General features: G+C 39.1%; 1 protein-coding gene across 1 annotated transcript in view; it reads right to left on the reverse strand.

The window, feature by feature from the left end:
* The window catches only part of LOC150085306 (voltage-gated potassium channel subunit beta-2-like), a 355,409-nt gene that overhangs the window by 318,683 nt on the left and 11,246 nt on the right, over positions 1 to 25,480 (reverse strand). The window lies entirely within an intron of this gene.

Raw genomic sequence — 25,480 nt, forward strand, 5'->3', positions numbered from 1 at the left:
ACCATTTGTTCTTTTCCCATGGCAACAAAACCTCTTACGTATAACCAATACTCATAAAACGTCCTTGGTCTACAAAATGAAACAGATATGGATTTTCTTACTTTACTCAAATAATTTAAGTGGAAAGTGAAACTTCTTCTGAAAGCACAAGCACACAGCACCGCGTATAGCATTTTTATAATGCTACAATGCTGTAATATATCCCAGTCATTGAGCGGCGCGCAAAACATCTGAGAGAAATGGGAGGCACTCACAGATCAGAGAGAGAGCTTCTCACATTATGTTATTCAAAATAATAACGTAGTTGGTTTTCTATGACAATAAAGCATTACATTATCCGTGATTATTATGTAAAAAGGGTAAAGTATATTAATGCTGAAGTGTTTACTAAATTCAGCTTGCCACCTGTCTTCAAAGTTAATGAGTCATGTCATTAAGATATTGGAGTGTATAACAGCACGTACCTGTATCTGGAAGCATTAGAGACAAAGAATAGAAAAGATATATGTAGAGATATCTTAAGCCAGCGTATTACATAGAGAATTTCTAGGTGACACTATACTTCTTTTTCTTTACATAACAGGCAACAGTCAGCTTTATCGGCATAATTAAGAGAGAAGTAAATGGAAGTTTCTCTTTAACCTCAGACTTTAGGTTCGTAGTCACTGAGACATTCGGCCACATTTCTTGGTTCATTCTCTCGGCTAAAAAGACAGTGAAATAATCTTACCTACTCTAGTGGAAGCAAGGTGGAATGCACCATGGGAATAAAAGCTGATGGAATTAACCCAGTGAACAATCAATGCATGAGTATGTGTACAGCTGGCATGTAGTACTACATGTGACGAGCATAGGAAGGAGCTGTGACATGGACTTTAACTCTGAGGCAGCACGTCTTGCGGACTGCTCTCTTTAACTGTGCCCTCAAATGGATCAGTGGCTGGTTGAGCGAAAGGGGACAGCGACAGAGGATAATAATCAATTGGCATTTTTCAGAGTGGACCAGTGTAGAGAGTAGGAACCATAAGAGTTCAGTGTTGGAACCCATTTGTTCGTGATCTTACTCAACGGTACTAATGAGGGTATACACGGAAAGCTGTCAGTTTGCTGATGATTTAAAAGGTGGGTACGATGGTAAATATCGGGAGCAGATTATGCTGCTTCATAATGCTCTTGTTTGTGCTCTGGCACGACCACCGGGTCAGTAGAGTTTACAAAAAATTATCAATATAAACGTTAATCGTATTTAGCAGTCACAGGATTGAACCTCGGTCCACTCAAAGAGCGCGTTCCACTGCACTCTCACTCCTGACCACTCGGCTACGTCAGGTTCATACATATGGTCTGAAAGGTGGCAACTGAAGTCGATTCCTGCTAAATATAAGTATTCTCATTTGGGGAAAAGAAACAAGTGTGTGATTTCCAGACTAAGGGTGGTTCAGAATGAAAAAGGTTGGAGGAGCGGAATTATGTTACACGCACACATGAAGTTTTCTTTGCAGTAAAGCAGGCGGCCCAGGAAGGCCCATCATGTACTTACTATAAATGATCTATAGGACTATTGCTAGTAAGTTGGGAGGGGATGTTATTATTCCTATTTCTTTTGATAAAACGATTATGAGACCACATTGGAATACTGTAGTCAAGTCTGCAGGACCTGAATATGTACTTATAAGAGAGAATGAACGAACAACAGCAACCTTCGGGAAATGTTGCCAATCACTGGAAAAATAGTTCTCAATCAATCAATCAACAACAACTCAGAGTAGTTGAAAAAAAAAATTCAAGGCAGAATTGGAATAGCTGCTTTTTAGTCAATTGAGGGTTTTTTTTTTTTTTTTTTTGTAGTGATATAGAATAAGTTCTCTGTTGTATCGTGTGGACCGATTGATATTAATACTTATTTATTTTAATCCCATTATGAATGTGCTATTTATTCTGACCATTAACGTAACATACTAGATATTGGATGGGCGGCAAGCCCACTGTCAAGCAAATTATTTATGTGATGAGCAGCTGGTTTCAGTTAGCTGGAACTTTGTTAATTATACGGCAAGCCCGTTTGTCACATAGCGAACTCTATTAATTCGATTGCCGCCACACAGCTGGTCACTGCCAGTGTAACCGTTATTTCTCATACTAACTATTTGGAGAAATTAAACCCACTTATAGTTTCAATCCAGTTTTGCATTCTTTCAAATTCAACAAGAGCCATACATTTGGCTCTTAATTTCCATTGTTTGACTTATCCTGAATGCTGTATGAATATAATCTTCCTTTTCTGAAGCTAAACTGATCTTATCCAGTGGCATTCACTGCGATAAGAATTATTTTGTTTACGCTAAGATAAATTTCGGATCTGGATAGAGAAATTCATTAATGAAGAGCCTTTACCGCAGCATTAAGACGAAATACAACAATTTTGTTTGTACAGGCATAAATTCGATCCTGCTGCATATAGCACAAAGAATGTGGCCAAAGTGGAAGTGTAGTAACACGCACGTTTTAGTTGAACGTAATTCGAAGCCACATGACTCCTAAATATGGTTAATCATTGTATTATTGTCCAAGACTATCTGCGAACTCCTGACTTAGAATTAAAAGGGCATAATAATGCAAGGAAGCGAACTTATTCTACAGCTAGCAAAAGGATGGGGGAAACGCCTCTCTCATTAGCATTAGTAGAGGCACATGATGCAAAGCAAGAAAGCTTATACAGCATCAGCCAAAAAAAAGAAAAAAAAACGCAACCCTTGCCATTTCACTAACCCACTCATTCCAAATGTTTGTCCAGTTCTGCCTTGAATTTAGTTAAGCTATCAACTTCCGCACATCTATTCTACAACTTTCTTTCCTCAATTTGAATCTATGCCCCCTAAGGTTTGTAATCTGAGCAAGAGGAAGAATCCCATCAGCATTGAGCCTGCTCAATCCATTCAAGGCCTTATACACCTCAATCAGATCGCCTCGCAGGTGCCTAGTCTCCAGAAGCTGCAATTTGCAGAACTTAAGCCTTTCTTAAGAGCACCCCTTTGTTCCCTTCACCAGTCTTGTTGCCCTTCTCTGTACACGTTCTAGCCACTCTACATCTTTCCTAAAATGAAGCTTCCAGATCTGTACACAGTACTCAAATTGCGGCCTGACCATTGCCTTATACAAGGGGATAATCACCTTCTTATCCCTGCTCGCAAAATTCCTGTTTATCATTGACAAGACCCCATGACCTACTCTGGCAGCCTGTCTACATTGCTCAGAAAATTTCATATCTGACTACACAATTACCCCACGTCTCTTTCATTCTCCACTATCCTGAGTAACACAACATAGCTGGTACATTTCTCTGGGGGTTACTGCTGCAAATGCAAAGTACTGCTACCCATACTTGTCAACGTTAAACTTCAGTTGCCACTTCTTAGCCCATCAATACAACTTTTCCAGATTCTGTTGCAGCAGCATACTGTCATTAACAACTTCTATGTTCTGTAATAAACCAAGAATTACTGGAACTGGACACCGAGGGAGAAAAAATATAAATAAATAAAAATAACATGAAGCCACCAAAGCTCGGACGTTAAGCTATCGGTATCGCCCTCCACGGCAGATGATACGACTGCAGTTCAACAAAAATTCCTGAAGCACTACTGTAAAGAAAATCGCTATCAGAGACGAGGGCATGGAACATGAGGGAATTGCAGATGCAGAAGATAACGATACCGAAGTGACTTACTATTTTTTTTTTTAAATAAAACTCAGCCTTCTCTTCTACCCAGCATTTTCAAGTTATGAATCTTTAATTCATTACCGTTGTAATAGCTTGTAATCTTAATACAATAAAATTATATTCTGTTTACACAGTCACATAGTCGCAGATCATTACAACTGATCTTGACAAGTATACAACTATATTAACCACACTTAGCAGTCAAGCGAGTTCGAATCATGGTCAACTCAAAGGCGTGTACTATTGAACTCTCGCTTGACCACTTGGCTATGTTAGGCCTTCATTATATGGCTGTCTAATAACCAATGTTATCACTTGTACAAACACATGAAATAACTATTTTGCCAGCAGTTATTGCTGTTGTTAGTGTTTGGGAGAATCAGCAACTTAGGCCATATTGCTCCGCTGTGTTTTATGTATGGACAAGTGTGTTCACAGGTCGATTTACATGTTGTGATAAACCCGTAATAACTCACTGGGGAATCCTACTCCCTCTGTTTGTTATCGGCTAGTTATAGTCTCAATTGAAGAGCCCTTTAGCAATTCCTCCAATCGCCAGAAGGGTTCGAACCCAGATCTATCCAAACTAGGGACAAGTGGCGAAATAACGGTAGACTTGTCTGCAGTAACCAAGTTTTTAACGTACAGCCACAAAGCTATGCATATTGAAGTATTTGAATCTGCATGATTTCCATACAATAAGAGGACGAGCTCATTGCCATAATAATGATTTCTAAAATATGAGCTAAAATTGACTTTTCAATGCAGTTTTGTAATACCTTACGTCATTGTTGTACGAGCTATAAAATAAGGATGAAAATCGCATAATAGCAGCAATAATGGCTATAAGCAGTTTCAATCGCCTTTTGCCTCATATGGCGTATAAACAAAAAATGTAGTTTATGTACTTTATGTAGTAATAAATTTTATAGAATAATTTTAAGACAACTGGTTTAGGATCTACCCTTGTAGATTCAGTCACATTCTCCATATGACTAATACATTCCTGGCTTCCCATAAACTAACTTCGAAGGCCATCAGTACTGACATATTACATGAGTCCTTCGGAAATGCCTTCATATTCTGCATCAAATCAGAAATATCAGTGTTGCCACTGAGAAAATTATTTTTAATCTCCACAAAGGTTAAGAAATGACAATATTTATTTGCATATTTTGTCTTATAACAGTGTTTTCAGTCTTTTTCGATTTTATATCGCCAATCCAATAATGAAGAAGTATATATTCACCATAAAATAAAGATTTATTTCTCCTCCATTTAACCAAGAGAAGAGAAAAGATCTCAGGACGATTCTATGTACACACGCAGTAACATAAAACTCCTATTTGCTGTATAAACCCAACGACAACAGACAGTTTGGAAAACTCAAATGTGCAAAACGTTTTTAGAAATCAGGGAGCTAATATCTAGGGATTATACCACACCTGATGAAGGCGATTGTCAGGTCTGGTTGTAAGTTGTCCATTCTTAGACATTAGACTAGACCTCCATTAGTTTACCGCGTTTTTTTTTAAAGTTTTACCTAATGAGATTATACTTATCAGGGAAGATTTTTGCGATTAATGAGGAGGCCGTAAAGCCTGAGATAACTGCTATATCATTTGCCAATTTCTTCGCACTGAGTAGTATCTATGAACTAATTCTCCAGTAGCTCAGTGTCAGTAAGGCCAAATGCTGCAAGGAAGCAGACTTTTTTCATAATCACAAAAAAAAAAAAAAAAAAAAAAAAAAAAGGGAATGGGAGATTCCTAGAAGAAAAGTACACGTTTTTGCTCACCTAGAGTCTGCTTAAACGCCAAACAAAAATCTAGTGTCTCCTAATTCATAGTATATCGAAATGAAAACAGAAAATACAGTATAACCAGCTAGAGAATATTAGTAGGCAAAGGTACAATCTAGGATCCGATTTTGTTTCCAGATTTAATGAAATAACAGGAAAATTAAAGTGGCGTCTGTGAGATGCCACGAAAGCAGATGAAAAGTTAATAGCGAATTTCGGTGATATTTAAAACAAACATGTTTGGTGACAAGGGCAGTGCTATCATGTCAACTGAAAGTATCGAAGAATAAAACCAGGGAATGCATTGGTTAATATGAAAGAGTTGTTCCCTAAAATATTTCGAAAATTTATCTCACTACGTTTTTTTTTCTCTACAAAAAATAGAATTTAGTTTCACCTTTCTGCTAAAAATAAAGTTCTGTGGTTGAACATTGTGCCGTCAATTAATTTTCGCTTCTTGAAGCCATTTTAAAGTATAAAAAATTCAATAAAGATACTGCCACCGCAACTTTTTAACAATTCTGGCAGAAAAGAAATGGGAAGCATTTATTTACAGCAGGAACTATAAATATTAAGAAAGAGTTGCATGAACAGAGGCTATAAGCACGCGATGCGGTACACGTAACACGCACATAATGACAAACACACCACTAATATTAGGCAACAGATGAGGTCGGGGTAAAGTTGAAGGTATCAAAAGGAGACGGCAGGTAAAACACGGAAGTTCGTAATGACAGCGTGTTGCATGTTGTAAATGAGTACGTATCAGATCGTAACGTTGGCAACAGGATGAAACTTCACATCAACGAGGGAAATCATTCTTAATATGCGAGAGCCTTGGATAAGCACAATCATTCACACTCGTTTGGTAAACAAAAAAAAAAAAAAAAAGGAACTGTTCTTTTTATGCTTTCCTTGTATCCTCTGGAATGCAAGATAAAAATAGGGGGAGGCACAGAGCTAGCGGAAAGATGTGGTAACTAACACAAGAGTAGAGGCACCTAAAACAAAAAGTTTAACCTCAGGCTTAAGAGCACAATTCTACAAGAAAATGCAAAGTACGCGGGGGAAAAAAAGTATATCCATTAAATTCAGTCTGGCGAAAAGAACTTAATAAGCATGCTGAAAATTATGGAGAAAAGAAAAGATACAGAGAGGATTCTTTTATTAAAAACCTTTTGAAGAGATGCGGTGGAAACTAATGAAAAATAAAATTTCGGAGAAACCCGAAATTTTATTTTTTATAAGAGTTGCAATGCCTACTGTATTCAAGATTTTATAAGTTGAACTAGGTAGTGAACTCTATAATAATTGGGGCATTTTATTAACAATTTTATATAACTGAGAAAATGCCATTAAAAATTTGAATTTGGTGGCTAATTAAGAAGTAATAAACGCAGGGGGGGGCCCAAAGACTACGTGCTAGTAAGTCGCGCTCTATACAGATTCCATACGAACTATGGAATCTGTATAGAGCGCGACTCAGCCTACGTCTCCCCCCAAAGACGTAGGCTGAGGTTTTTGCTTAAAAAAAAAAAAATTCTCAGAAATGTAGAGAAATGAATTATAATGTAATGAACCAAGAATCACTGCGTCGATCCGTTTTTGCTGCTGTACACATTTTTGCACCCTGTTCGCTTTCAACGAGAGCAATAAATTTGTTTAAGTTAAATCGCTTCTTTTTCATTCTTTGACTTATCATGAATGTTGGATGAATACAATCTTCTCCAGTGGCATTCACTGAGAAGAGAATTATTTTGTTTATGCAAAGATAACTTTTGGACCTGAATAAAGAAATTCGTTAATTAGAGAGCCTTTACCGTAACATTAAGACAAAATACAACCAACCATTTAGCTTGTATAGGCATAACTTCGACCCTGCTGCATATAGTACAAAGCACGTATTCTCTCTGTATGAATATGGGAATGAAATTACATCTTTCTTATTTATTTTTTTTTTTCATGTTTCTCACTTTAATTTTTAGTTACTAATTTTACTTGGATCTGGCACCCCCTAGGGCCTAGGCGAACGGCAATCCACATAGACAAATTAGCCTGTCTATAAAGAGTGGCAGTCTCTAACTAAAAGCAAAGTTTTATGTCACTATCCGCTCAAGTTTGAATTATTAGGGGAGGATTCTTGTAGAATTTCGAGTCTTTTTTTGCGCATATACAGAGGGGACAGAACAGCCATTATACAAGAATTCACAATATACAGAGACATGGGAAATGGAACCGATATTTGAAAGCAAATCAAATATTCTTATGTATCATTATACACCAAGTGGCCACTTTATTTAGATACATGTCATAGAGGTCAGCTCCTCCCCAAAACACTCAAAACGGCCTGGATTCGTTGTGTCGAATAGTTGTGCATCTCTACTGGCTAGTTCTTGTTCCATTTTATCTCAGTACTCAATTAGATTAAGATATGGTATTATTATGTATTACTCGGGAGGCCACCACGTTAAGCTAAATTCACAAGCACGTTCCTGAAATCAGTAAGTCTTTTGACATGGCCCATTATCCTATTGGATGAACCCATTCGTATATGAATACACTACAACCATGAAGGGATGTGCCTGGTGGGAAAGAGTTTTCAGATACCTGTGGCATCCAAATGTGGCTCCACTGCTATCAAGGGCCCCAATATGCACCACAAAAACACTTCCTATACCATTACACTGCCACCATTAGCCAGCATTGTTGATACCTGGCAAGATGAGTCCATGGACTTATACTGTTTTCGCCATATTCTGGTCCTTCCATTAGCGTGAAACAGCAGGAACCGGTAATTGTCAGTCCAGGCAACATTTTTCATCTTACCCTTTCCAGTGTTGGTGTCCCTGGGTTCACTATAACCATATCTTCGTGTTTTTTTGCTGACAGGAGCGGAACCCGACTCGGTCGTCGGCTGCCATACAACATACGTGGCAAGGCACGACGTTCTGAAATGCCTCTTTACTGGGGTTGTTATTTGACTGACTATAACCTTTCTGTTACCCTGTACAATTCTTGTCAGTTTCTATTGGCATCTCACTTCAGCGAGCTGTTTCTGAACCAAAGGATCACCGCTGACTGTAAGTCATTTGGTTAAGCATAGTGGCATAGTATTTAGGGTCTGGCACCACCAGTAGTTTCCTACATCTGCGCTGCATTCCATCACAGTACTCTGTGATGGAATGCAGAACTACTGCAAAAGACAGAAAAAAGTATCGTGTCAGGTTTATGTAGTATTGTGTTTTGTTCTGTTGTTATGTCTCTGGCTGCTTGGCCGCAGGGGCCCTAATTGGGACCCTACGTTGCCCACACCACCACCACCACTGGGAGGTAAGCCAGTTTCGTAATGAACATACAAGTTACATGAATAATATACAGGGTACCCTTAATATACAGGTACCTGAGTCCCCATTTTCAATACCACCACCACTGGGAGGTAAGCCAGTTTCGTAATGAACATACAAGTTACATGAATAATATACAGGTACCTGAGTCCCCATTTTCAATACCAGTTATTATTATTTGGTTAACAAGTCATTTGGTTAAGCAATGTCAATACACTCGAGACACATTTCTATGCGAAAACCGCAGCAGGCTTGCAGTTTCCGAGGTATACATATCCGCCCGTCTAGCACCGACTTCCATGCCACAATAAAAGTCACTTAAATCTTAAACGCATTGAACTGCATACATATAGCATCCCTACGTATCTGTCCACCTGCTATCCATCGCGTGTTTGTACCACAGGATGGTACAAACAAGCGATGCTATTACGCAAGGCGCTTTCCCTTCCATAAAAGGATAGGTTTACCTAATGGACATACAAGGTACATGAACAATATACAGGGTACCCTTAATATACAAGGTTGTTGGGCAATATACAGGGTACCCTTAATATACAAGGTGACGGGCTCGAACCCCGGTCTAATCAAGAAGCGTGTGCTACGCACTGCTGCTCCTTCCCACCTGGCTACGGAGGCGCCAATATACAAGGTACACGAGTCCCCATTTTCAACGCCAGTTATTATTATTTGATTGAAAGTTTGAGTATTGCCACAAATTATAATGCGCAAATATAAATAATTATTATTTGGAAAACACTAAATATAGCTAAACATACATGGTGAAGCAATGGCAAAAAAAATGTAGGATTGACACGTTGTTGTAGGTTTTAGGCGCATCAGCGACTTAGGCTATATGGCGCAGTATAATTATACCTGTAAATTGCGTATATTCTGTGGTCAATTTGCCTGTTTGCTGGACGAAAACTATGCTACCCTCGCCTGAGACAGACTAACTCGGCCAACATTGTGAAAAAGGCCCACAAAAATTTCTCACGTCATCGACGAGATTCGAACTGAGGTCTTTTCACACTCAGTGTGGGGAGGGCGGTGATTCAACCAAAATGTGCTACCTGGGAGGTCTGGGCCTGACAAAAGCATCTTGAAAGATGATTTTCAAAGACTTGTTTCATTCATAGCACAGCACACTTAGAGGAAAATATTTCCATAAGATTGCAGACTGGTACTAGGCTTTTACTTTACTAGGCTTTGAAAGTCGGGAAAAGTACAGATTTTTTTTTTTTTTTTTTTTTTGTAGAAAAACATTTAAGTAATGGGACGTATATGGTTAAAAAATGGTGAGGGGGTTGACAAATGAATCCTGGAGATGATTTTCAGATGATTAAAAATTAGTTCTAAATTTGACCACTAGGGGACTAAGCATATTCACTCAAACAAACGAGGTAGCTTTTAAGTTTAAAAAAAAAGAAATAACTCGTAGTTCAGAAAATTTCAGTATATGCTCATGGCAGTCTGATTCTTCATCGTCAGAATAAAGAGCTTGAAGTGTACCTCTAACTTAAGTAAACAAGTCCAGTTAAGTTCGTTTTAAAATATTGCCTAAAAATAAAGCACTTTTAATTAAACTTTATTAAAAAAATGGTGATAATGTGATTGCAGCCCTAGGAGCTTATCAAAGACAAAAATAGTTAAAGGCCTTCTTGTTCGAGATAAAGCACATTAAATATTGTAAGGTATTTCAAAGAAGGCCAGTTAACACCTAATATACAATTGCAAAGCATAAACAGAAGAGTGATGAATCTACTGAGTTAAGAAAAAAAAGCTTAGAAGCAATCGAGCACCAGCATCGCAAGAGGTGGTGCAGCAACAATCCTGATCAATTCATTCATTGAGATTATCTAGTGTTCGCCATACGGCCTTGACTACTAGCAAGTGGTATAATCACCGTTCTACCACACAGGGTGGAAAGGATTCGAGTTCAAATTCTATCAATAACGTGAGGAATTTTTATGTGCTTTTTTCACAAAGTGGCTGAGTCAGTTGGTCTCAGGTTGCACGATTGTTTTCCCCGGAAACTCGGGTTTTACGTCCAGCAAACAGCAAATCGACCACAGAATGCACACGATTTACAGATACAATATACTGACACCTTATAGCCTTAGCTGCTTTGGCGCGTGCTTACGTCACATGTGACTGCTATTCTCTGGAGCACGGTACGTAAACCCTTAAAGGTAGGTCTCCATCTGTTGTTTCCCTGAAAATCAAACATTTGCATCGATTAGAACCACAAAATCATCAAAACCGTGTGATTTCGCTCAGTAGATGATTGACAAAGTTGTGCAGAATTCAGAATAGTTATTTAACATCCTATGAACGAATGGCGCCATTCCATCAAGGTGAAAACCTTGATGGAACGGTGACAGGCACAAAGTGTAGAATTTGGGCTGAGAAAATCTTCAAATAGATGGTGAGGAATCATCCCACCTATTAAAGGTTCGTTATATGAGTATTTATGGCATATAACTATTATTGGGTTTTTTTTTTTTTTTTTTTGAAACCATTTAAAAATCGAGAGTATTTTGTGACATACATGATATCTTAGCCTATTAAAAACCAAAATTATCCCAGAGACTAATGAAAATGATTTACATGGAAGCATAATTTTAATGCAGGATGGTGTTATGCTCCATACTGACAATGCAAAACAGCTCATACGAGAAATCTTCTTCAAGGAAAGTGAATCAGTTGCCAACTTTTCACTGGCCTGCAAAATTTCCCAACCTACGAATAACTGCAGAAGACATTTAGTTAAGGGGATATATTAAACACCGGATTTACTGAGATTTGCCCCCAATTCCTTTAGATCTGAACTCGATCAGTCGGAAGGTAGTGAATATTCCAAAGGAAGTTTGAAAGCAACTGTGGATAATACAATTTCCTGGGTTCACTGATTATTAGAAAACAGTGGAGGATACGTGGAGATTTTTATTGCCAATAAAGATTGATGAAAATTTAGACCTATTATTTATTTCAATACGACCTATAGTTTTAAAATTACTTATTAATTTTTAATAGTGGGAAAGGACTTTTATGTCTACCCTATATTCCATTTTTTAACTGGTATTAACATACCCTGGGTGATCACTGAATTATGATCACCTACTAATATCGTGTCCCACGGATAACAGCTGCTCTTTGCCTGGGTATTGAATCACCAGATGCCTGAACACATTCGTAGGGATCTGCAGCCATGTTGCTTGAAAGGATTTCCACAGTGTTGGAATAGATGAAGGATGCGTGTTCATACAACTCACTTTCCGTTCCAAAACATCCCATAGGTGTTGAATTAGATTGCGGTCATTTGAATTTGGAGGCCAATCAAGATGTGTGATATCTCCACCGTTTTCCTCGAAACACAGTGCGGGGCTGATGAGACGGCACATTATCATCTTGGAAGCTCCCATTTCTGTCCGGGAAAGTGCAACATGGCAGTGTGCACGCGGTCTACTAAGAGCTGCCGGTAGACCTCACCAGGATTTCTGGTACATATGAAATGGTCCATACGTACCAGTAATCCTAGCAGAAAAACCTCTATATACCACTGTCACCTGCCTGGATAGTGGCCACCATGCAAAATGGGTCCATGGAATCGTGTTGCTTGCATCACACACGGTGTCCGTTGGCGTGTTGCGTCAGGTAACGTGTAAATGTTGAAGGTCTACCGGCACCGGGTTTTCTCCCAACTCCGCGTTTATATCGATGTAGGTGAATACACTTTTGTGTAGGCCAGAGTTGTAAGAAGTGTTATATGAATATTTACGAAGTGTAGTGCTGGGGTGTGTTGGAGTGTTATTCCTCTGGCCATTTAGCCGCAAGTGGTACCCCCCCCCGTTGCCTGTACACCACCCCGAGGAGGCAGGCAAGGCAGTAGGGTCAATAAAACTCTGGTAGGTCCTGTCGCCTAATTGCCTGAGCTTTCAGCGGCAAGGACCTTAAAAAAAAAAAAAAAAAAAAGTAGAGTAGGGATTTAGATGCAAGATGGGGAGGAACAGTTAGAAGTATGGGGGGACAGAGAAGACATCCCCCATTGCACCGGGTAAAACTATTATTTTTAGGCTACCCGAATAATTAAATTCATCTGCAGTGTTGTGTGTCTTACGTCTGCTAATTGAGTGCGTTCTCTGGTCGATTTGCCTGTTTTGCTGGACGAAAACCCCCAGTTTCTGGGGGGGGAACCTTGCAATCTACGGATGAGACCGACTAACTCAGCCACGGGGGTGAAAAAAGCCTATTAAAGTTCCTCGCGTCGTCGACGGTATTCGAACCAGGGCTTTTTCCACCCAGTGTGGCGAGGGTAATGACGATATCACCGTGCTATCCGCGCAGACCATTGCACCGGGTATTTGGACTCATCAGATCAGTCCAAATTCACACTCGTTTCCAGTCCAGTGCCCGAACAGCGTGTTATTGACACTATAGTATTCGCCATCGACGATGATTAGCGGTGAAGAGAGAGTGCCTCTTGGGTAATCCGCTGTGGAACCCCATAATTCTGAGTATGCTAAGCAGCTTAATTTTAGTTATAGTTCTTGCATTTCCCATATTGTATTGAGCCGTCAACAGTCGCACAGTGACCTGCCATTGAGCCCGTACAACGCGCTGAACCCATCGCTTACCACGAACATCCACCTTGTGTTATCTTTTACAGTTCTGTTGGCGCGAGGTGATTTGACCTGTTCAACGCCATTCATTGTACATCTTAACCACAGCGGGTCTTGAGCAACCGACAAGATGTGCCGTTTCCGATATGGAAGCACCCGACGCACGAGCTCCAACAATCATGCCCGTTTTCAACTCCGTGATATTTTTTACTACGTCCCATAGTTATACAACTTATCACTTTGACTTGAATGACCAGATGCAAATTACCACTGCTCTAGCGCAAGAAGCTGTTCGGCTTTTTATATTGCGAACTATGTGGCATAGTACATTACGGACGGGGTGGTCGTAATTTAGTGATCACTTAGTGTATATTATGCGATCCCTGAAGTTGAGAATTACTTCCCGTGTCCTCATACATGGGAGATTTTGTATGGACAGAAATACCAAATATTTCCGTGTGTTGCGCTTGGCACTTTCTCAAATGTTTTATTATTATCAGTCATATGGTGCACCAGCCAAATCAAAATTCCCGAGTTACTCTGAGAAAGAGAGAGAGAGAGAGAGAAGTAGAAAGGAGTCACCACGAAAGAGAACAATGATGATATCCAGCCCAGGATCCTGAGTGTGTCAAGCCCATACTCACCAGATCTGAGCTCCTGGGGTTAATTTATTTGCAAGAATAGGAACTGCAGATCCTGTCAGAGTAATCGTGAGACATTATGGCGACATGGTATACGACATGCGAAGAATGCTTCGAAGTACTTGAAGTAACTTTCTTAACATTAATTTTCTTAACATTTGATAAATAAATCTTTATTTGTCGTACCAAATTTAAATATAGGTTTACATTGGTAAATGACAAATTCCCTTCATGGCAGAAAATGCCAGGGGATTACCATAAAATGTGAATAAAAGAATGTCTAAAATATACAAGAAAGGGCAACAAATATACAATAAATATACACGAAAAGATGACATATAAATTGCATTACTCTTCACTACATTTCTGTCTAGAGTCCTGGCAATTGTAATACAAAAGTTCATCTTGACATCGCATCCACTGATCAACTTGTGAGAGATATACATTGTTCAATTGCACACGCACAGTTCTTGACAGAAATTCACACAACTGCTAGGCAACAGTAGCCTCAGCGAACCACACTGCGGTTTGTTTTCTATATTTTAGATCTTCTGTGAGCCTTAGTAGGTCAATTCCTATACGTGTTAGGCACTTAATTGATTCTAACGCACTAGCGGGTATAAACCTGTCGGCCATCTTCAGTCTGTTGGTCTTCATTCTCAAGGATTTTGTACCTCTTAATGCAGATGGCGGGATGTGCCACTCACAAAGCTGCCAGAAGCATGGTGATGATATCGTGCCAGTCATCATTTTGATTGCGGTTATTAATCGTTTCCAGGCAATGATGTCTGGTAAACGCTGCAGTTTAAGCTGTTCAGAGAGCTGCGTGGTCCTTAACTGTTGAGGGAGATGGTGCTTATGGTTTGCCCACTTCAGCAGCCAGAATTCACTCGCATATATTCTCCTAATGTCGGTAGGGGTGGCTGACGCCCACAATTCTGCGCCATACAAAATGACCGAATACACCGTGGTTCTTAAATATCGTGCGGTTGTTGCAGTCTGTTTCACGTGCAAGAGGTGCTGTTTTGTTGCCCAACGTAAGTAGTTCATTTTCTTTATAATCAGGTCAATATGAGACTTGAACGTAAGTTTCGTATCAAATGTTACTCCCAGATCTCTATGCGTCTCAACAACTGGGATAGGTTTGCCATTAAGTTTCGGGTGTACGAGCGTAGGGGATTTTTTGAGCGAGTACACCATAATTACAGTCTTCTGCGGATTTAGGGCCAAGCCAAATTTGTCTAAGTACACGAATAAGTTCAGAAGCTTATAATTAATCTGTTCACACAATTCACTATTGGTCATGGACGGTTGGATGGGTGTTAGGATCTTAATATCGTCTGCATAAGTACATACATCATCCCTACCCTTGCAGAACGGGATTATCATGGCGGTAAAGAGGAGTCCAGATAAAACTCCACCCTGTGGAACTCCTGCATGGAGTTGGCGTTGGAGGATCTGACTATCTGTGCGGTAATAAATGGACCGACAAGTAAGTAGGGCCTGTAGGAACTTCAGCAAATTTCCTTTTATTTGGAAGGCGTGTTGGAGCAGATGAAGTAAGGCATGTACATCCAGGCTATCGAATACAGTGGTTCCAATACAGACTGACGCGATTTTTGTCTTCAGCTTATTTCTACGGTTTGTTTATTCATTTTTTTTCCTTTTCAGAAAATATCACGTGATAATACAATTTCAAAGCACTAACAGAGTGGTGAATTTTCCCAGTTAAGGAAAAAGCGCTGGTTGTAGTAAAAAGTCCAACGGATAATACCACTTAAAAAAATAAATATATAAAAAAAACAAATTGGAGAAAACATTAAAGCTTGCAGTAGATATGACTGGTTGTATGACGATGAATATCCATAGGGAACTGGACCCATTTCCCTTCCCTCCCCCCTCCTATAATACAGCCAGATCATATGAATTTGCAAAGAAAAGGTCCGAATTCAAATCTGCCCAAATTTAAATGTTAGGACATTAAATTTTGTGATGACAATATAAATAAAAGGAAACAACTCTGGCGTTCAATAAATACATTTAAAAAATATTCTTTAAAAAGTTCTGCGTCAGAACGTCTTATTTTTACCGGTACGCCATATTTACACTAATTGTTTTACTGGTACTCCGTACCAACTTACTATCAGCACTGGATTCCAGATCTCGGACAGATAGTAGTGTTTAAACTTTTACATCTTTGAAATCATTCGGTCTATTAATAATGGTTATTATTTGTTCAGATAATGACAGATTTATATATTTTAATTTCACACGCATTATTTACAATAACAGAAATAAGCCTCGTTTAAAAGAGTGTACTTATCCCACACACTATCTTACCTGATTCTTTATAGAGACGAGCGGAACATATATTTAGCTCCCCAAACATTCATTCAGGCCGCGAACTATTTTGCTTTATGCACAAACTTGAGACTTTTATCACAGATTTCAGTGCACATAGCAATTTAGCATTTTCTACTCCTCTTTTCTCTGAGCGTGTCACGCACTCAGTTTATTACTGTGCGTGAAGATGGTACGTGTTCATTCGGCCGTTCGATGTTTCCCACAGCAGGGGGAACTGGAGTATTTTACTTCTCTACAGACCGTTAAAAATATGGCATGAAACAGCAACAGGCCACAGGCCTAATAGCTGTCCTGAAGAAATGAGAAAGAGATATAATATAGTGAGGCCATGACTTTAAAAAATAAATAAATAAATAAAATGAAAGCGTAGTATATATTACTAATAGAATGAGATTTTTTAATGTTTTATTTATTTTTAAGGTTGTTTCGCGTAACAGTGTTTCAGCCGTTACGATCTTTATATTTATGAAACTGTTATTTTAATACTTTTGCACCTTTTTTTTAATGTACTGCAATAAAAAAAAGAAAAGAAACAAACAGCAAATCTCTATAGAAACAGAAAATTAACAATTTTTGAATACATTATGTATAAAGAATTTACTGTAATTTCAGTCATTAATTTCTTGTTCAGCCTTCAAAAATTTAATTACTATAAAAAGGATTTCTTGCTGTTTTTTAGCGTTTCAATTTTATAAGAAAAAAGTCCTTTAATAACAATATCTGAAAAAAAGGAAAAAAAAGTAATGCAAGTGATGCTCATAAAAAATAATGCAAGTGTATCTTAAAAAAATAAGTTAGTTACTATACGCAGTGCGTTACATTTCAGGCGCATTTCGATTTTTTTCTTAAAAATTAATTGAATTTTGTTTTCTTTTTCTATGATAAATAAAAATGAAAAGTAAATATAGTTATCTTCTTATTAATTAATTACATGTGACTAAGCCAATATGCGCAGAAGGAAGTCACATCGCTAAATAATACTAAATAAATGGGGGGTTTTTTGTGGTTTTTTTTTTTTTTGTTTTTTTTTTGCAATCGCACGGCTTACCTGCCTCCGTGCAGACCCGTTACCTCGATGAAAAATCCGAGATTCCACGGAGGTAAACCATGAAAAATTCCTTGCATCGGGATGGGATTCGAACTGAGGTCTTTTCCATGAGAGAGCACTAAAACCTACTTGATATTAGCATATTGTGTTTTTTAGCTCATTTTCATGGATGAAAAGAACTGTATGACCTCGCTTGACTAACTTCGAAAGAAGGCTTATAAAAGTTAATATTATAAAGGAACCTTTCACACTTTTACCACACGATGTAGAACAGCAAACATAATTACTGTACAAGCTGCGAAGGTTAGAGAATAAATACAGTGGAACCTCAAAGATCTGAAACTTTTTGAATATTTTTTCCGGATTACTCGACCGTACAAGGCAGGGGGGGTAATGGGCGGTCGAACTTCAAAGAAACTCCGCAGATGCAAAATGTATGCATTATGCTACTTTAATAATTTCCAAGCATTAATTTCTTTCTGTTTTACATATTTCCTAGACTGTATGTTATTGCTACTTATGTATTCGCATCGTTCACAACTATTCATTTTGCGAGACATTCAATATTATGGCCCTCGTGGGTAGCACAGTTGGTAGTATCGCCGTCCTCTCCCACACCGGGTGGAAAAGACCAGAGTTCGAATTCGATGACGGGAGGAATTTCTATGAGCCTTTTTCAGGACGTGGATGAGTTAGTCGGCCTCAAGCAAGGAGGGCATGGTTTTTTCTCCAGAAAACTCGGGTTTTTTGTCCAACAATCAGAAAATCGACCGAAGAACACATGAAATTTACAGATAGTACATCTGGAGCAATATGGCATTGGTTGCCGATGCTCCTAAAACCCTATTACAGATTTTGCAAATTATTCATGTCTATAAAAACATGGGTTGCGATAATATCACTTCAACTTCATTCCCGTTTTTTTTTTTTTTTTGGCTTGATCAGTGAGATAGCCACATCTCCAGTTCTCAGGATGGCAAGTCCTCGTCATTTAGATGATTCTTTTTGATGGCTGGCCGTTAGAGGACTTGAAGCCGGGCACTCGCAAGCGGAGGGAGCAAGTTGGTTTAATGTGTCACACAGTGCGTCTCGGTACTATGGAAGCAGTTTAAGGAACCTGAATTATTATTAAAAGAAGGTGAATTATTACTATTATTAAAAGAAGAGCTGGCCAACGTTGCCCAGGGACTAGGTCAACCAGAACAGACCTCTATCTGGCTTTAACAGCAAGACAGAACCCTATGATGAACTGTGATCAACTGTCTCTTGAGGTTGCTGCGGGCACAGGTGAAAACATTTCCAACTGAACTGTCTTAAGAAGACTGAATTCAAGTGGACTCTACGCAAGGAAAGTCAGTGGTTTGTATCCCATTAACCCCAAACCATCGCAGAGCTCGTCGAAACTGGTGCTATGAACAAGTGACTTGGAGCCCTGACAAATGGGGTACAGTTCTGTTCTCTGATGAGTCCCGTTTTAGCCTATAAACAGATTCTAGACATCTTAAGACAACGAAGAATGCAGTACCATCCCTTCAACGTCAAAGATAAGGACACTTACGCTGGAGGCAGTGTTCTCGTGTGCGGCGGAATAATGATCAACGGCCGTACCCCCTCTTCATGTTTTTGATGGGAGTACCATAACTGCCCAGAAGTACCGAGAACAGATCCTCGAACCCTATGTGCGACTTTTTAGGGGGTGCGGTTGGACCAGTTTTTCTTTTCATGCACGACAACGACACTGCACATAGAGCTCAAGTGGTGAAGGAATATCTGGAAACTGAAGCCGTGGCCAGCACGATCACTACATTAAATCCGATCGAACATGTGTGTGGGCGAAAATGTTGAAGATATTTATTCTCGTTCATTTTCTTTTCAAAGGGTAATAAAATGTTCTGTGGAGTTTCTAAAGTTGAGAAAAGGTTTGTAAGATTGAGCCTTGAGTTCTCCAATGAAATCTGTGGTGTCGAATTCTTGTTCCAAAGATGGAATGTTCACAAATCGGGAGATGCCTGTATATCGTTGTTGTTGTAGGGTTTTAGGAGAAACAGCGAGTAAGGCCATATTACTCCGCATATATTGTCTGTAAATTTCATGTGTTCTGAGGTTGATTTTCTGTTTTCTGGACGAAAAACCCCAGTTTCCGGGAGAAAAAACCATGCTACCCTAGTCTGAGACCGACTAACTCAGCCATGTTGTGAAAAAGCCCCATAAAAATTTCTTCTGTCATCGAAGGGACTCAAACTCAGGTCTTTTCCACCCCGTATGGGGAAGACGGCAATCCTACCAACTGTGCTACCCACGAGGGCACGCACCTGTATATTATTACGTAGGTTCAAAGAAGTTCAGTCAGCGTGGTGGAGGAGAGACAATCTCAACTTTAAACAGCATTTAGTGTTCAAGAATAAAACACAAATCACCAAATACTTTTTTTTTTTTTTTAATTTGGAACACGAAAATGTAATTTTATGTCACTGTCCATGTCACCAAATGCGCACTTATTCTGTGCTTAACTATTACGTGGTTTTGGTAATAAACAAACAAACAAACCTATTTTACAAACCAACTATAAAAAGTTCGAGTTTATGCGAGTAAATACGGTAATTCATTCTCGACAGAGAACTCGAGTTTTTAAATGGTATAATTCTTACTTAAACCATAAGTAAATAGTTTTTGAGTTGTAATGTTCTTATATAAAGTGCAAGGCTAATATTCACTTAACGTTGTAAACAGAATAGAAAAAAAAAAAAAAAAAAAAGAAAGAAAGAAAAGAAATCTTGGTTTAGGTATCCATCTTTTAAAAAAATAATGTTACAGCACCTTCGCTCATCTGTATTTTACCAGAGAAAAGCCTGTTTCTCGACACTGGAGATGACGCTGACGTTTTAGTGTATGTCACTATAACAGAGGCAAAATAATATATATCTTATGTGGGATTTCCGGAAAGTAGGAACTAGCCAAAGTGCTTTTCTTTAAGCTTCTTATGTATGGACGTAAATTGCCAAGCCCTAGCATATATACGTCTCTCTCTCTCTCTCTCTCTCTCTCTCTCTCTCTCTCTCTCTCTCTCTCTGTTGTCCTCCCCCTTCGAGTGGTTAAGTTACAAGCGTGAGCTGTGGCTCTTATTCTCCTGTTGCATTTGTTTTAGCAGCGTGTAATTAGGTTTTCGGTTTTCTAGATCTAGTGTGTATACGTTGTGATTTTTCTCCTCTTTATCCTTCCAACACTATTGATAGCCACAGTTCCTTTTTCGGTTGCGTTGATTCATGTAGCTGTTTTATGTTGGTCATTAAAGAGCAGGCGTCGGAATCCCAGGATATGGATTTGGTGAGCTTCGTTTGCCATCGACCTTTTTCTTCCTGCATAATTGCATTCCAGTTTTCTGTAGCCGTATAGTATTTCGGTTTTATAACATGTGGACTCGCCTTCATCTTTCATTATTTGCCCGTTTACGAGGTTCTTCTCAACAGATAGAATAAACAGTCTAGGGGTGATATTTTGAATATATCCGGAAAACGTTCCTCTCCAGTTCAACGAATGTCCTTTATTTTCAAATGGAAACCGTTTAAAAAGCTCAGAAGTTCAAATTTTCTGTTCCCCATAAATGTTCCGTGGTGATTTTGTTTCGCAATACGTTACGATCATTCTGAAGTCTTCCTCTACAAAAATACGTGGATGGCTGCTTAGTGATTCAACTTAAGCAAACCCTTTTATCTTTAAATTCTGTATAATGTTTCATATAATGGTTCGCTAGAATTTGGGCCTCCGAAATCCGTCTAACACTAAGTCCTACGATATGGCACCCAACTAAAATCTGAGTCTGATAGTGACATTTCGATTCAAACTGAACGATATGCATCCTTCAATTCAATTTACATCCATGCACTACTACAATCTCAATTAATTCCAGACTGGTGATACTCTGCTAGAATCAAGGGGTAGAATTTTTCACGGCATAGCCTGAAGTTGTTGACAGAAGGAAGTATTTTTGTAGTGATAGGGATACTCCTGAATAGAAGAAGCGCAAGACTATTTGCTGATGCTGTTGAGACAGTGGGAATTGTTTCGGAAAACTGCTAGCCGGGGAAGGGCGAGATGGAATAGACAGGTCAAATATTTTATCGCTGTTAAAGGCATAGGTAGATTCTTCGTTCTGAAACTATTTTGAATTGCAATAAATCTCGTCATGAGTGGTTTACAGATTTGATTTTAATATTTCACTTCCTCTCCCACAAGGATCTCCTTTCACAACATCAGTCTTCTCAGTTCCATTAAATTAAGATACAAGCCAACGAAAATATTTCTCCGCTCCTCCAACAGAACAGATTTTAATGGGCAAGTGATGGCATCTTGACAGAGAAGTACTTGTATGACTTGTAATCCGAATCAAGGTGGTTTTGCTAGGAACTCATCGACAGTTCTGAGCTGGCCGGTCCATTCACACGTTATTCTCCTTAAACAAGACCTGAAATGTAAAGCTTTATGAAAAACAATGGCATCGGGTGGAAAAAATTATGCTATCGAGAATCTCTCCACCTGCAGGGTACAACAAAGTATGAAAATTGGGCCAAACCATCGGACAGCTCCACCATACTTCATGATTGGGATCATACAGTCCTTTTCAAAATGTTCTCGGTTTGGCGTCCTGGTTACTGTGGTATCTGTATTATATGAAACTCTCTCTGCATACAGTGACAGACAACTGCTTCTTAAGTTCCTGAACTATTTAAGTGATGTTTGGGAACTATGGATACTATTTTTCCAGGCAATACCACCAAACGTTTGAAGATCTCTCAAAATACGTGATCTTTCTAGTTGATCGTTGACTGTGGTATGGTTAACTGCCTTCCATTTTTGTAAAATGTTATAGATTTATGTCTTCTGAGAGGTGAAAAAGTCTCTGAAATCTGTCTTAAGTTCTGTTCGACCTCTCCAAGTTCACATTTACTGATCAGATTTCCGTATTGCATGTCGATTGTAAATGATACTCTTACTTGCTTCAGTTTTATTTATTTCTCTGTGATATCGCACTGCTTACTATAGTAATTGCATAACTAACAAATTTCATAAAATTGCAATCTGTATATTTACATTACAGTACATACAAATTACATAGCGTATTTCGCTTTGCTATTCTAGGCATGCAAACCAGAATTTGCATTACAATAGAAATAACACATGCTTTTTTCTGTGATGGTTGAGACCCTCAGCCTGGGTAGAACACTATATTTTAAACAGCACACTTCCTCAAGACAGAGAAAGAGAGGATTATACTATTTATATATTTAGGGTTCTACTGTCTAGAATATGAATGAGGGGTTGTTAGAATAACACAAATGCAACTCGCACCGCAAGGCGTAAAGAAGAAGGAAAAAGAGTAATCAAAATTAAAAAGTAAGGCACCATGCTGGGCTATGAAAGATTTAAGAATATTTAGAATGCTGAAATTGTAACATTTTTTTGTGCTGTTCTAACACTTGCAAGAAAGGCAAATTTCTAAATCTTTATTTAAAACACGCATTGCACGTAGCACACTGGTTATAATCACAGTCCCCCTACAGCCAGTGGAAAGGTTAGTTATTGTTAGTTATTTGGTTTTTAGGAGCATTAGCAACTAAGGCCATATTGCTCCGGGATTTGCGGTGGTCATTCCCTGACCTTTCCGCATCCCCCGTATTTGGTAGTCACAGGCTCGAACCCGTCTAATCAAGAAGCGTGTGCTACGCACTGCTGCTCCTTCCCACCTGGCTACGGAGGCGCCTAGTGGAAAGGCCTAAGTTCGAATCCCCGTCAATGACGCGAGAAATTTATGGGCTTTTTTCACAGCGTGGCTGAGTTAGTCACCTAAAGTTTCGTATTTACATTCGGCTACAGACACAACGTATTTACGTCCTCAACACACACCAAACTTAAATCTTTTAGTCTTGTCCGTTTTCGCACTGAATTGCAGACATAGAGCATCCCTGTATAATGAATACCGCAATATCGCTAATTTAATATTGTCCAACCTCGTTCCCACACTCTCTCCTCAGCAGGTATACTTTTTTGGTCTGTTTTTCCGCCTCGTGGTGTAGACGAGTACCAAGAAGCCTCTTCCTGGTAGCAAAGTGGCCATATTGGCCAGAAACAACTAAACACCATAACACGGATACAAGTAACAAACACATCACTACAGACATTTCTGGTCTTCTGCACAAATTTTTGTATCATCACAGTGTACCACGGTGGAGTTGAACTACTTTTGGGAGCTGCTCTACATAAAATACTACAAAAAAATACCACAGTGGAACTCATCATCCCTCCAATTAGCTGTCCTAAATAGGAGTTACAATTCGCTCTTTTTATTGACCCTCTTACTATGGTAATGACACAGGTAAGACTAAGTGTTAGTGTATAGTTTGCTACACTGACGCACCCTTTGAAGTTATTCAAGTTTGTTTCCGTAGCATTAGCCTCCCATTCGTCCGAAATATCACTACCTTCGGCGTATCTTACCAATATTGTCTCTTGCGTCAACAAACAAGAACTCTTTAGAAGAGTTGGCTGCTGCAGGGTTTTAAGCGCATCAGCAATTTAGGCCATATTGTGCTGTATATAAAACGTCTGCAAACTACGTGTGCTCTATGGTCGTTTGCTGTTTGCTGGACGAAAAACCCGAGTTTTCGGGAGAAAAAAAAAATCGCGTGTGTACCCTGTACGCACGAAAGATGTTTTATGTGTAAACATCTTTGACGACATCTACTAAATTTCGAACAGCTAGAACCTAAATCATGAACGATGTAATTTATGCTCACGCCCGCTACTTACTCTACCGGATCAATGTTAGTGATAAATAGGATACACACGCCCGCTGCTTACTCTACCGAATCAACGTTTGGAAGAGGTTAGGCCAATAGCCTAATTATCCACTTGAATTTGTTGAATAGTATTGTTACAAGCATATTATCATGTTGGATCATATTACTCATGTTATTCAAGTTATTCACAACGTGTCGTGCCAAAATAAGCTTACGTTTAATCACGAGGCTAATCCTGACACTGTCTATAAATAAAATTCTATAAAATTCTATTGCAAATTACACATGCAGCGCTAACGAGAGTATACGACAGTATCCAAGGATAATACGCCATCAAAACTATTACCTGGCTCAGGATCTCAACGAGTACAAGCGCGAGATGGTAACACTGTACATTCCATTTTAGCAATGAGGAAACAGAAATATGAAATCGGAGGTGAAATATGTCAAGATCAACGACGACAATGAAGAGCTCATACCAGATCGTCAATTGTATGAATCGGACTTGGACATTCGCAAAACGATTGAAATGTGTAAGAGGATGTGTAAAGACAACGACGACGGTGAACCTGACGAAGCATGCGGTAATGACCTGCATAGCCTTGTAACGCGACTGCGAAAGGAAGACTCCTTTCGACTCTTTTACAATCATCCAAACAGCGAGATGAATGAGGATCTAAAGCTCGCCACCCTCAACCAACTCGGCGCAATTGCAAAGAAACGCGAAAACTTGATGACCAACGAGGGCTTCTGCAACTTAATGAGAAATGGTCAATGACAAGCAAAAGATTCTACTCATACATGTAATTTGAAGTCTGTTATCTCCGAATTGCGAACCGATTCAAATATTCTTGACTGGCCCAGCTGGTTGCGGAAAAACGTTTATGATTCGCCTCTTGATGGAAATATACTTATTTTTTTTTTTGTTATTTTTTAGGAGCATTAGCAACTAAGGCCATATTGCTCCGGGGATATGCGGTGGTCATTCCCTGACCTTTCCGCATCCTCCGTATTTGGTGGTCACGGACTCGAACCGCGGTCTAATCAAGAAGCGTGTGCTACGCACTGCTGCTCCTGCCCACCTGGCTACGATGGAAATATACAACCGCTTCAGTAATACAGACGAGTACTGCAACGCCTACATGACA

This window comes from Mastigoproctus giganteus, chromosome 5 (genome assembly GCF_048544385.1).
Source record: "Mastigoproctus giganteus isolate SK-2022 chromosome 5, ASM4854438v1, whole genome shotgun sequence".
In the NCBI taxonomy this organism is placed as follows: domain Eukaryota; kingdom Metazoa; phylum Arthropoda; class Arachnida; order Uropygi; family Thelyphonidae; genus Mastigoproctus; species Mastigoproctus giganteus.